Here is a 14,040-nt window from a genome sequence, read left to right on the forward strand (position 1 = left end):
TTAGCCTTGTTTTAGTTCTTTAGCCTTGTTTTTAGAGGGGGAAAAAAGAGAAGATAAAAAATTATGATATTTGAAAGGCAAAAGCATAAGCAGAATTTGTTTTATTGTCTTTAGCAAGCTAAACAGCAACAAATACATTTTCTCCCACTGGCTAATCACATAAGGTATGAAGTACAGTGACTGGCATTTCCTCCAGAAAAAAATATTTACGTAAATACTGTAAATAGACCCCTTTCCTCAGCCAAAAATGCCTGCTATGGTATTAAGTTTATTCTAAGAAAGCAGGAACTAGAGACACATAGAGCTAGACAGACTGCACCCTTGTTCCTTAGGTTTAAGTGGTACAGTTTCCCAGTCTGTTATGCTGATATATTATCTTGAAATATGAAAGAAAGAAAAATAACATGACAGCACAGACCAGCTCTCAGCACTGCCAACCAGAAGGATTTTGATCACATTTAAAAGAAATACCTCCCCTAGACTCCCTAACAGGGATATCTAACCATGTCTCAGGCTTTTATCTTGCTCTCTCATGTGCCCAGACATGTGATAAAACAATGAAAAAAAGGCTTTCCTGCTTAGAAATATGGGCAATAACTGCAGTGCTAGGAAAGAGCTACATTTTCACAATACTTTAAAGGTAACTAAACTGCTGGTGCTAGGGCTGTGCTACTGTTCCCCCTTGTCCAGGCTGTCTGCTCCCACCACACCTTGGCTGCTGGTGGCAGAACTTGTCCACTCCTGTGAAAAGCCAGTTCAGGGAGATAACCCTGCAGAAAGATTCTTGATTTTCTGTGGTCTAGTCTGCAGGTTGGGGGCTGTATGGTGGCTTGTATGGGATCAGCTGTGAGGCAGCTCTAGAGCAAGGGAGAAGGCAGGACTGCAAGGAAAGAGGGAGTTTAAGCTGTTGTGGACCTACACCTTCTGGAACAATGCCACTTTGGCCAAACGACTGAAGATGGACCAAAGATAAAACTCAAGGCTTGGGGCAGTGTCCAGAAGGTAAACATCTCACCATCCCTGCTCATAGTGTAATGGTGGGAAAATTAAAGGAGTTACATCTGAAGGCAAACCATCCTTCAGGCAAACCATGTTTCAGGAAGCAATCTTTAAGGTAACTGGATCCTACCACGTGGCTTTGAAATGCATACAGCAGCAGCAGCAGCAGCACCTTAAAAGTCAAGTCACCACTTCACACAGCCTGACAACCCAAAAATCCAGAGGGCTGACCCAGCAAGCACACAGTACCACCAGCAGACAAGCAGCCACACTGCTGATCTCCAAAGATGCAATGGGCAAGCAAAGGAGGAGCTGGGCTGAAGTCTTTACTGCGAGTGAACTACAACAATCCAGCCTTGTGATCCTTGCAGCACTTGCTGCTGTTGTGCCACAGCTGCCATAGGCAACAGCCAGGCTGGTAACCTCTTTTTTGGTGCTGGTGGCTGAACAGACTTCCTGAGCAAAATTAGCAGGCTGTGAATTAACACCCCCTTTAGTGCCTGCCAACAGAAAACAAAAATAAAACAAAACCATGTGGCCAAGGGTTGTGCAAAATGCTGTCACAGGCCTTCTTGCATATTTTCCCCACCCTTCGACTGGGAGAACACACTGTGAAAACTGTGCAACTAAAGCAAACATTTGCAAATTATACCCAGCTTGTCATTTTCTTTGGAATAAATCTGGGTAAAGCAAAATACGGACTCGATCTCAATCTCTATCTCAGAAATAATGTATTAAATCAAACTGCCCAAACAACCCTCTTTATCACCTAGTAAGGTACTGATTTCCCAGGCTCGAGTCCAGAAAGCAAACCACGTGCCCCAGGAATTCATCCAGAGCAAACTGGAGCTACAGAGACCACCGGGAAAGCGAAAAACGAGTATCATCAAAGCGCTGGTAACTTTCCATAACACGTTAAAAAATGATTGCAAGAGGTCTTACACACATTGAGCACAGACAGCAAACCAAGCTCTCTATAACCACAGTTACCCAACACCCCTGCCTTACTACTTCTTACCAAACATGCACCCAAAATCGTAAGTAGTTTCCCTCACACCACATCTACACCCAGATTTCCATGCAAAAGTCTAACAGTGCGGCTGCTGGCTTCCTTGAGTCAATGGAAAATCCTACCTGCAATTCCCTGTTGCTAACAAAGAGCCAGCACTGAAGTAACATGATAAATAACATCAGGATTCTCATGTACAACACCTTTGTTATACATCCAAGTCAGATGTGTCACAGAAGCAAGTAAAAAATTGATAAAGGTCTCTCTACCTTAATAAATTTCAAAAAAAGCTAATATTTCTGATTTCAGCAAGTTCAGTTAAAGAAGATGAGAATTACTGCCAAGAGCAATAGCATACATTATTATGACACAAATATCTACCAGCACATATCCACATAACCTGCATAAAAAGAAACCAAGAACAATTCTACTTAGTCTGCACATCTAAAAGTAAATCTAATTTTTTTTAACCATGCTTAGCAACAGAGGAAGATTTAACAGGTGTCATTGTTTCTCCCAGGTGTAATCATCTTTTTAATTTGCCCATGTGAGAAAAGCATTTAATGACAAGGATGAAACTGATGATTAATTACACATCTTCCAGAGCCTGGACAATCCTCCTCCATTTGGGATAGATTTCCTTTAGCTTTAAGCAAGCTGAAGGGCAAGAGACAGATGCCTCCTCAGCTTTTTGTTTTAGCTGGTATGTGTTTGTAAAGGCTTGAAGATGTTTCTCAGTTTACTTGTCAGCCTTTTTGGCATCGGTCATCCAGAGGTCCCTGCCCCAAAACACAATGGGTTTTTTTTAAGTGCTTGTGACAATATCCCAGTGCGGTTCAATGCAAGACTGGACATTAGTTTTGGTATTTAAGTGGCAGCACTTGCTGACAGTATTTTTTCTTTTGATCACTGCCACTTTTTTGAGCTGCATATTCGTATATAGTAACTGAAAGTAAGTCACCTCACTGAAACAGGCTCATGACTGATTTTCTAGTGAAAACTTGCAAACAACAAACAGGACGACAGGTCAGAGTTGCTGAGCCATGTGGCCCCTTTCCCTTTTTCTTACACCACTACCACCTAGGGGACCTTTGATCTGAATGTCAGCGGTGAAAATACACAAACAGATACTCTCTTATTATATACTCACAGGTGTACATTCCTAAAACTGTTACATTCCATTACTTTCAGCTGTGCTTGAAAACAATACCTTCAGAAGTTGACCCCTTCTCTCCTCTGATCGCACAAGTACAAAGCATCACAGCAAGGATGGTATTCCAAACACTGGCAATGATCACGCCAACAAATTCAAGCAGCAAATGTAAGGACAGGGACAGAGGGCTGGCTGAAGTTCCTCCGTGCTACTTACACTGTGCAGCACTTCACAGCTTGCACAGAAAGGATGCTTCTCTCACTCAGTGGGAACACTTCTGGGCCAGGCAGCTGGAGTTTGGATTCGGTGAAGGCTGGATTTAAGGCAAACTCGACTCTGTTTTATCAGTGCAGCAAGAATTAAGAGTCTTATTGAAATACATTCAGCCCCTGTGGATGCTCAGATCACTTCCCATAACAGCATGCAACAAATCATCTCCCTGGGCTGGGGTTATTGAATGCAAAAGCACATACCATCCTCATAATGCTCCTACTTTTTAGAAATCAGTCTCCAGCTTTGGCAGCTTAACATAGGAGGAAGTGCTCTTCTGTGAAAAATACGACAGCATACTTCAGTAAGTGGAATGGAGGAAAAGAGTGTGCGGGAATTTTTCTATTCTTCTCTCTGATTGTTCCGTACAGTGTTTATCTGCAGGCTGGTACTACATCTCCTTTTGTTAGAAAATTAAAAGTTGAACTGCAGGCATAAAAGCCACCATGAGCCATGCAATAACCTTCAGGCATTTTAAGAGCAGCAGAGGTTAGAAGGGCAGCTCCTGACTCTAAACAGCACCTATTGTTTCTCTTTCTTCTTGAATAACAAAAGCAGAGCTGAAAGCTATTTACCTGGTTTTACCTTTGTCAGATCTTATTTCCCCCTTTATTTTCAGCAGATGATCCTATCAAATAGTGTAATTTCTAACAATTGCTTTGATCGGATTTATTTTTTTTTTAAATTTCACTGTGATAGATTTATTTCATTCTCAAATAGATAACTCAGCTTACAAAGTCACAGCAGAGAAGCACTCCAGAGACTTCAGGAGTCTGTCAATGCATATTTCAATTAAGAGTAACTATTTTTTAGCTTGTAAGTTAATTTGCTTTCATTTTGAAATCATGAGAGCCAACTTAAAGTGCAAGGCTCTGCAAACACTCCCACACAAACAACTTTCAGTCTGAACTGTCCCATGTGTTCCCCTCCCGCTGCAGATTCATATAACTGGACACTTAACTTGCCCAAAACTAACTGCAGAGCAAGGCTGGGAGGATTAAACTCCCGATCCACAAACTTTTTGATGCTCTGCTATCCAATGCAGCATGTCCATTACATTACTCAAATTACTTATAAACAAAAACCGTACATGAGTCAGCACCATGCAGAGTTTTTGCGACTGGCCGGGAGGGATCTGTAGTTATTACAGAATTACAGAATCATTTAGGTTGGTATATAAAATCCCTGGAGATCTAGCCTTAAAAAAATCCTCACTACAAGATAAAAGCAATACACAATATATAAGTTCTTCCACTGTTTTAAAATAGTTATAAAACTTAAAGGAAAAAAAATCTTTTGGGTGTGTTTTTCTCTTTAGGAACAAAGCTCACAAAACCAGTAATTTCTAGCATTACTAATTTTGACTTAGAAAATTATTTTCTTTTTTTACTTACTCTAAATCAACTCACAACATCCACCTCTTGTCCTTTACATACTCCTGCAATTTTATTTAAAAGGTGGGAGGAAAAAAACACTTGAAAATATGTAACAGAAATCTGAACAGAGAAATTGTTTGATTTTAGCTAGAAATTAAATGCCTGTGAAGTATTTGCAGCCCTAAAACCACCTTTAGACATAACAATCTACGATACAAGTTTACAGCATTTGTTTCTTCATCACTAGCTGCAGTTTGTAAATACCATATGGAAGTTTAAGAAAACCACTAAAACCTGTGAAATAAGAGAATTTCCCTCTCACATGAATGCATCTTATAAATTTATATTTTTAAGGAATTCTAGGATAAGTATCTAGAAGTTTATTTTCCTTATTGTAACATGTTGCCTATGAAATCTAATGATGTTACATTAGCAGGAAGAGGCTCTTAAGATAGAATTCTGTCAGATACTCAGCTGCTATGAAGTGTCATAACTCATCTGGAGCTGATGTCCCACTAGGACTAATTTCAGACCAGCAAAGTGTTTCTGACAATGAAATAGATACAAAGCCAAGACTGAAAACATGTTTTCTCATACAAGATGGAAGTATATCAAAGAGGCACATTTTTGAAAATGGCTCACTCTTACAGCCTTTCAGTCCTGTTTAGAGTTTTGTTGGAATATTTTCGCTTCCTGCAAAGACAGCATCACCAATAGAAAATAAAATCAAGCCAAGTTCTGAAATGTGCTTTGCTTTTTGGCATCAACTCCTGCCCTTTTCCAGCCCTATTTCCATACAAAGCTTTTTCCTCACTACAAACAAAAAGGAAACAGACATCTGAGTGCCTGTAAAAACTAAAATTATTGCATATATTATTGGTTTTCTATGTATCTTTATTGAGTCACTTGAAATGTTGTAATTACATATATTTCCTGCTTTAATAAAAGGCTGGTGAAAGGTTTGGTTACTATGGTCCTTTATAGCTCTTGAAGAACAGGCAAGTGAAAAGAGGAAAGTAACTTTCCAATCAGTTCACAGGAAATGGAGTATACTCACTTCCACTTGCAGAATCTACTCTCTATCAGGCACTACAGACATTTCTATGTGACCTTCTGCAGTACAGCATCTGGGCAAAACATTTTCATCTTATTACTTTTATTTTCAGTGAAGATATTATAAGTTTATAAAGATCAGAGAAAACTGGACATGGGGTGAGAAGTTTGAGAAAAAATGTATGATTAGGCAGCTACTACCATTCTCCTCAGAACATGCCTGTGTCCCTGTTTTAGGATTTATGATTTTTCTGTTGTTTCAAACCTCACAAGTATCCCAAATCTTTCTTCAAAACCATCAATTTTGGACAGACATCTAAGAAACTTGATTACTTTTCTACATTACTTAACAAAGCAAGTTTTTTTAAAAATATTTATGCTGAAATTCTAAAAATGGCATTATACTTCAATGGGAAACAACAAGATTTAGTGTGGAATTTGAAAATTAGTGACTGTCTACTCAAACAGTTTTCCCACTTCTAACAAGAACTAGTTTACTAACACTGCTTTCAAAAATCTTTATTAGAGGCTTGGAAGAAAAAGAAAAAACATTTATTTCTCCTCTTTACTGCCCAACTATCACTGGAGTCATCCCACCACACAAGACGTACAAACTCAGCATTTTCAATTATTTCATACGGACGATGTAGTTCAGTAACTAAAAACATTACGACCCTTAGCAGATGCAATAAAATTATTCTGGGGAAATAGATGTGGGGGGCAGTGTTTCAAAACTCCTCCACATGACGCAAATTGTTCATGAGAGGATTACTAACAACAGTATTAGAAACCTTTAATTACAAATACATCACGATTAGGATGTTATTTGCAACACACTTGCATCTGGCACGCTAGATAGGACTGGAGTTTTTCGGAATATAATAACAGGTGTGATTTTGAGGAGGGCAGCTACCTTCACTGGCTTGTAGAGGACACTAGAGCATATATAACTAACAAAGCATACACCATCACACAAAAGAAAAGCCTCCAAAGGCTTGAAAGGAGGAAGAAAGTAAGGAAACATTATTCCATCGTCCTTCCATGCTTCTGGAATGTGGGCAGATCACAGTAAAAGTTTAAGCAGCGAGAAGATTAAAGGAAAACTGTTAAAGCCAAAAAGGACACTCACATCATCTGGCGTAAGTCAGTCGTGCCTCTGCAGACTTCAGTGGAGATACACTGATTTACGCCAGTTGATGTTTTGGCCCGATGGCTTCACAGAAGATACTATCGATTAAATGTGTGTTCTATTCCGATTAAAAGCTTCTCTTGCCATCACAGCACATCTTGTCCCAGCTGGAAGCCACTCTGGCATTTTTCTTTTTGCTAGAAAGCACCCTATAGGCGAATTCCAAAATCATAATTATAATTAAAAAAAAAAAAAAAGTCTTTTTAAATTGTCAACTACTGTTTGTTATTATTTATCATTTTTTGGCTCATACAGACATGCCAGGCACTTTACAGAAAATACTTTGAAGACAATTCCCTTCCCTGCAGAGCTTAAAAGACAAGGGCTAGTCCATTCTGCAAAACCAGGGCACTGCTTTACCAAAAATTATTCCAATTATTTCAGTGGCATTCCTCACAGTAGTAAAACTGTGCTTATTTTGCATGCTGGTAATTTCAGGTCTTAAGTGATAACCACGGCAAACAAGGGAGGATAAAAAAAAAGATATTTTACAGAGAAATGTTTCAGATGCACATTTGTAAAGTTTTCTGAACCTGAACACTTTTTCTGTGCATTTAATGTGCCTAGTTTTCACAAAAAAACCAACCCAAACCAACCAACCAAATGAAAACCCCCCCCAAAACAACCAAAAAATCCAAAAACCCAACCCTTTGAGGCCTGTAATTTTTCAAGTACATGATGCTTAGCTTGTGGTTTCTAATGTGATACATTATTACTGAAGCAATCCTTAGCATTGCGTTTGATAAAAAAGTGGAATGGGGAATGCTGGCAACAATTCTGGAAAAGTAACACCCAAATGGTTTCAAGCATGGACACCCAGCCCTACACAGAGCAGCACAACTGCAGACCCTGACAAGACTTCTGCCCAGCCTTCAAACTAAAAAGAAAAGTGTAACATGGGGCCAACTGTGGAACTGAAAAAGCTATCAGGTTTGAGAGGGCTGCAGAAAAAAAAAAAGTAGTAAGTTACAATGCTTAACAATGATGATCACTCTTAACTTCACATTCTGAGTATCTGAAAGCCACTATCGTAATTTCAGAGAATCCAAAAAGGACGAGTGACCTATCAGCTCAGTTAAAAAGCATTTCTAGAAATATTTGATGATGTGAAGGCACAGTATCTTTTCAGATATTACTTGGAACCAACAAGTATTTGGTTTCAATGAATAGGGCAGATCTATACTGCCAAGGAGTGACCAAAATTAACATATTTATTATGCAGTGAATTTGTACATAAAGGCACATTCCCTTCTTTGGCCCCATTCTCTGAGCCACAAGTTTTTCTTGGTAACAGTTCATTACTGCCTCAGGTTGGGTCATTCCCTTTGACAAAAGCTAACACTTTAATAACTTCTGGTGTGTCTGTGGTATGATTTGAGACACAAAGGAAAAAAAAAATTGTTAGCCTTTTTCATTGGTACAAGGCTTTTGGGAAAGTACTATTATTTACCTATTGTTACTTTTAAGACATAGGTAGTATCTTGTTAGTTTTCAGTAGTCTCAAAGGAAAGAATTTTGCAAACAAAGCCACAAGAACAAAAATCTGTGATGACAATTCCTGTTCATGGATTCATTTTCAAAAACACAATCCTGACCATTTAAAAGAGCATTTCCCAATTAATCAGTAAAGCACACACTGTATTTCCCTCACAGTCACACGATTTGAAACACATTATTATTAGGTGCTTTAGCAAACTCTTAACAGCTGCTGAGAACATGAGCATTTCTACAGCTTTTGGCAAGATCTAGCAGGTTTGAAAATCAGAAAGATGACATCCGGCAATGATATTTTTAGGATCAAACCTTTAAAAAGAAAAAAAGTCATAAACTAAGCAATCACACATGCAATTTGCAGTTAAACTGTCAATTGTACTATTCTGCTTCTTCTTCTGTAGCTACATATTACGCTGTAATCTTTTAATTTGACAAGCAGAGAAGTTGGTATGAGTACCAGAGGTACTCAAAGAACATGAAAATTCCCACTGTGAAACAGCTGTTTACCAGTGTGCGTATTTCTGAAATTGTATTTGCTACTCTTTAAAGGTTACTTATTTCAAACTGAAATTGACGGAATGATCTTTTTCACTTCTATCACAAATGCTTTACAAGAGTTACACAGTGTTTTGATTTATTATATTTGTTATACTGGTTTACCTAATTTATGTAAAATTGTTTCCTCTTCTGAAATGTTTGATAAAGATTAATTTGTAGGATGCAGTGTCCCACATACATTTATTACTACAAAAGAACTTTAAAAATTTACACTGCTAGCAACAGAATCCATGGGAACACTTCAGGTTTAGAAATAATTTCATATAATCTATTTGGCTCTATTCATCTGAAATCACACATTTAGAGAAGAGAGGTATATTTTGCAAATTATATTCCATCTGGAACTAGCATTTCATATTTACCAATCAGTGCAAAAGAGAGATCATCTGAACATGAGAGCTAGGACTCCACTTAATTTGTCATCCGTGATTATCACTTGGAAGTCACTGAGTTTATTAAAGACAACTACTGTGTGATAAGGACAGTAGAGACACTATTAACCATGTCATTTAAATTGCCTGAGCTGGCGTTGTGCCCAAATCCTTCAGATCCGTATATCAACACACTTGTTGCTGGCAAGGACTCATTTAAGGGGGAAGATGCGGAACTTCCTCCAAACTGAGTACGTTGTACAGATTTATACATTAATTCATGAGAATAAGCAGGTATTACTCAGTTTTTGTATTTTTGATTCCTAGACAAAAGAACAACAGAACAATGACAAACAAGTGAAAGACTCTCTTCTTACTAAGGAAAAAAAAAAAGGGGGAAGCATTTTTTCAATTTTCATTGAAAATTACTTGAATTTGCATTTTACGAGCATATTTTACTTGTAGCTGTGATGCTGACAAACTAACAAAGACACCCCACTCAATCATTTGCTCTGCCAAATTTTATGATCCCATATCTCTCCCACCCTTGCCTCCTCCACAGGATCTCCTGCTTTCACTTTATTAAGCCCGCAGGAAGGAGAAAACCTCTGGGTTTGGCTGGACATAGTTTATCTTCAAAACTAGTAAGAGCAACCTTATTTCACTTCTGGCAAGAACTGTGGCACAAAATAACACCACCACATTTGGAAAAGATGCAATTAAGAAAGTACAAGGATAATTTTTTCCCCCTAGTTCGTACCAAAATAAATACTAACATCTTTGTTGGAAACAACCTACATGTTAAGTTAGGCGTCTGACTTCCACTGTAGAAAACAGTCAGAACAGAAACTTTTTCATTGTACTCTTCATCTTTTGTTTTCCTAAGCTATGTCCTGATTAAGAAAAGAAAGGCTATCCCTTTTTTTGGAAGGGAGGAATTCATTAGCTTAACAAGCATCTCAGTGTGTAAAAGCAGCTGATCCCTTCGCTAAAAAATGCTGTGCTTCCCAATATGCACACCGTGTTCAGCAACAACTCGACAGTCTCCTATTTCTCACTTCCCAGCAGGAGTGTGCTGGCACTGCGGGCCTGAGCAAACAGCCAGGTACTCCCAGTACACGTGGGCAGCACAGAAGTGCTGGGGAAGAGGCTCTCTTACCTTCCACAAACTGTCCTTCGGCGTCTCCAAGTGAAGATCTGGAAGCACAAATGCAAAACCCCTAAAGTAAGATCACGACCAGCAGCCAGCCACACTGCTCTGCCGCACCCCCCCCCGCGCCCTCCAGACCACTTTCCCACTGCTTGCACTACAAACAGCAACTTTCCTGTGACATTTATTTTTTACTGGTGAGCCATAAAATTGCCTGCTTGTCCAATTAATGCAAGCATCATTATTTTCATTTACCTTTCACCATCGCCAGTGAAGGAAAGAAGGGGGGGGAACAGGAAAGTAAACGCATAAAAGAAGCTTCAGAAACATGAGTTTCAACTCATTTACGATCCCAGATAAAGGTTAATAGTTAAACGCCTTCCTCTGCCTCCCACCCTCACAATTATTGATGCCCTTCAAGAAATGAAATATTTTTTGTTCTCATTTACCAGAGGCTAGACAAACTGTCAACATCTCCACTTTATTTACGGGTTGAGCAAGAGCAGTTCCTCAAACATCAACATTTTTACGTTAATCCTGGAGAGAATCCACTTCTCTAAAACTACAAAATTTGCCAACTTCTGTAGTATTTATTTTTAACGAACGAGAGCAAGAGCCTGAAGTTATCCTCCACTGAGGAGGGGAAGGGGAAAGTGCAGCTCCACTATCCCAACTTTAAAGCGCTTTCCCCCTCCTTCCCACACCACTCAGCCCCTGATCACTCTCCATCCCACCACCCCTTCCACCCCCCAAAATTCTCCCCTCCCGATCCCCCACCTGCTCCACGTCCAGTGGGATTTCAAGGGAGGAAACAAAATTTGCCAAGTGGTTCTTTTTGGGCGACTTCTTCAACCCGTCTGGAGATTTAAACCTGAAAAACAAACACCTCTATTGAATGCAAACTAAGCTTTGGGGGTTGCCGAGTTAATTCCTCGGCAGACAGCTACTCTCGGTGTCTGGTTACACAAACATACCTACAGACAGGTTGGAGGGGAGTCCCTTAGAAACCAAGGAGAGGCGGGGGAAGGAAATAAAATCAAAATGGGCAGAAAGGTTGGAGTGGGGGACTCGGGAGGGCAGCGGGGTAGGTAGGCTGTAGAGGATGATACGCAGCTGGAGACAAGTTTAATGCTCGGCAGGAACAGGGAGACTCAAAGCAAGGGCCAATGCGGGCAGGATCTGACACCCCAGAGGTCTCGACCGGGGATGGGGGGAAGGGAAGGGAAGGGAAGGGAAGGGAAGGGAAGGGAAGGGAAGGGAAGGAAAGGGAAGGGGGTGTCCTTTCGGGTGGCGGTGGTAACAAGTTTTTACAGACAGCCCAAATAAAACAAAGGAACGCACAAACCCGGCCGGCCGCGGAGGCGCGGGCGAGGAGCGCACTGCTCCGGGGGCGGGCAGCTCCGCGCCCTCCTCAGCGGCACCGTGCGCCCCGCCCGTGCCCCGCCAGCCCCTCGCCGCCGCCCCGCTCACCTGCCGCTGCCCCCGGGCCGCCCGCGCCCGCCGGCCGCCGGCCCCTCGCACCATCCCGGGCACAAAGGGGCAGGGCAGGGCAGGGCAGGGCCGCGCCGGCAGCCCCGGGAGGCGCGGTGGTAAGAGTAGCGGTGAGAGCACTGACAGCCGCGGCGAGCAGGGGAATTGGAAAAAAAAAAATAGTTAAAAGGAGAAAGGAAAAAAAAAAAAAAAGAGGTGGAGAGACGACCACCCTAATATGCCGGCGTGCTCATGCCGGGGAGGCGAGTCCCTCCTCCCGAGGGCAGCGCTGCGGGGCGCGCTCCTGCCCTGCCCTGCCTTGCCCTGCCTGAGGGGGACGCGGCGGAGGGGAGGGGAGGACGGAGAGCCTCCCGCCCTGCCCGGCCCGGCCCGGCCCTTCCCGGCCTCCAGGGACGGGCTCGAGTGCGGCTGCGGAGGGAGATGCCGGCGGTGCGGGATGCGGGAAGGGCAGGGGAGGCGGCGCGGGGCGCCCCTGCCGCGGCGGGCGGGGAGGGGGCACGGCAGCCCTTAAAAATCACCCCCGCACAGCCCCGCCGCCCATTGCTCGCCCCCCGTGCGGCCGGGCTGCTTCCCGGCTGTCACATGGCTCCTGCCGCCACCCCCAAAAGGGTTTCGGGAGTCGCTTCACTTTCACTTTAGCCCCGCCAAGGGGCTCCCGGGGGCCGCGGTGCCTGACAGGAGCCCTGGCAGCGAGGGCTCAGCCGCTGCCCCGCGCTTTCCCGGTTCCCGAGGGGATGAGGGGCAGAGCTCAGCCCCCTCCGCATCGCTTGGCAGGGCGCGGGGCTGCCCTGGGGCCCGCTGCCGTGTGGAGTGTTGTCGGGAGCGGCTCTGATCGTGTTTTGCGTTCCTTTCGCGTTTTGCGTAGGAATAAAAGAAGAAGACTAAAAATTACGGGTGCGGGGGAGCTCCGGGCTGGGGAACTGAATGCAGCGCTGCAGCAGAGGGGTGTGGCAGCGGGACTGGTAGGAGTGGGGCATTGGAGAGCTGCAGACAAGGACGCTTGCTCTGTTTTCTGGTGGGACAGATGCCATATGCATCCTAACCCCTTCCGCCCCCAACCTCCTTGATCCCTTATGTCAGTCTACCTGAAGGGGTTGGCAAAAATCCCACGGCAGAACCAGCGCCATGCCTTGCACAGGGAAGGTCTCTTTTAGCAATCTCCAGCATCCCGTATGGTGACATGAGGTGCCTCTGCGGGGCCTTTCTGCATTTCCCACCAAAACACTCTGCACCCACACCTATGGGCACAGACTGCTCAATACCCCACCAACAGCAAGTCCAGTGTCCCACAGTGACCACCAGGCATGGATCTGGTCCAGCAGCATTATTTTTGAGCTCAGAATAAACATTTCCAGGATGGGAGGCATGCTCCATATAAGCATGTCAGATGCTGTTGCACCCCTGCTTCATTTTGAAAGAGCAGTTAAAAAGGAAAAGGGAGTTACAACTTCTGTCTAGCTGCCCTCTTCTACTGTAAGCACCCTGCTGTTATGGACATGGTCCTCTTGTAGGAAGTCTGAGATTTTCTGTGAGTATCCCTGCTCTTAAGTTGATGCCACTGAGGGAAGAGAGCTGGAAAAGAGCAGTAGCCTCCTCGAGAGAGGCTCTCCATGTGCTTCCTGCAAAATGCCCATCACCTGCCTGACGCTTGTGGGCAGGTGGTCCTTAACCACGTAACGGAACTTGTAGCTCCCACTGCTTCCCAAAAGACACAGCAGCACTTTCTTCGCTAATTATGGCTCCACGTGCCCTGTGCAGCGACAACCTTGTGCTGGGTGAGTCAGCTGGCATTAAGTCCTTGCTTTTATGTAAGCTCTTTCACTCTGGCCTTCTCTCAACAGTCATCAAATATGGCACAACACATGTTCATAATTTTTAATGAGCTGGCCTGTAACCACCTTCACCCAAGCCCTTGTCACAAGCACAG

At 42.9% G+C, this 14,040-nt stretch overlaps 1 protein-coding gene across 1 annotated transcript in view; it reads right to left on the bottom strand.

The window, feature by feature from the left end:
- The window catches only part of PRDM1 (PR/SET domain 1), a 102,015-nt gene extending 89,832 nt beyond the window's left edge, over positions 1 to 12,183 (bottom strand). The window contains exons 1-3 of the mRNA XM_085056250.1: positions 12,093 to 12,183; positions 11,400 to 11,493; positions 10,632 to 10,669 (exon numbers count right to left, since the gene is read on the bottom strand). The gene's annotated coding sequence lies outside the window, so the exon portion shown is untranslated. The remainder of the gene's footprint in view (positions 1 to 10,631; positions 10,670 to 11,399; positions 11,494 to 12,092) is intronic.
- Between the last annotated feature and the right edge of the window lie 1,857 nt (positions 12,184 to 14,040).

This window comes from Lichenostomus cassidix, chromosome 3, assembly GCF_008360975.1.
Source record: "Lichenostomus cassidix isolate B80296 chromosome 3, HeHo_3.0, whole genome shotgun sequence".
Taxonomy (NCBI): domain Eukaryota; kingdom Metazoa; phylum Chordata; class Aves; order Passeriformes; family Meliphagidae; genus Lichenostomus; species Lichenostomus cassidix.